Source organism: Littorina saxatilis, linkage group LG2 (assembly GCF_037325665.1).
Source record: "Littorina saxatilis isolate snail1 linkage group LG2, US_GU_Lsax_2.0, whole genome shotgun sequence".
NCBI classification, from domain to species: domain Eukaryota; kingdom Metazoa; phylum Mollusca; class Gastropoda; order Littorinimorpha; family Littorinidae; genus Littorina; species Littorina saxatilis.
Window position 1 is genome coordinate 70744639 of NC_090246.1, and position 526 is coordinate 70745164.

Consider the following 526-nt stretch of genomic DNA (forward strand, 5'->3'; position numbering starts at 1 on the left):
CCTTCGTCGAAGATTGCTTGGCCAAAATTTCAATCAATTTGATTGAAAAATGAGGGTGTGACAGTGCCGCCTCAACTTTTACAAAAAGCCGGATATGACGTCATCAAAGGTATTTATCCAAAAAAAGAAAAAAAATCCGGGGATATCATTCCCAGGAACTCTCATGTAAAATTTCATAAAGATCGGTTCAGTAGTTTGGTCTGAATCGCTCTATACACACACACACACACACGCACAGACAGACACACACACACACACACTTTCGTTTTGGAGAGGATATTATAGAAACGGCTGAAGAGTATAAATATTTGGGAGTAATTTTACACAAGCGTGGACATTTTATTAGAGCTCAAGATCATTTGAGTAAACAAGCAAACAAAGCGCTTCATGCACTTCGTCGAACATTTAGAAGGACTGATATTAATTCCGATTTATGATAGTTTGATTATGCCAATATCAACTTACGCAGCAGAAATTTGGTTCCCACATAGGTTGAAGGAAAAGAAAGAACTGGATCTCAACGATT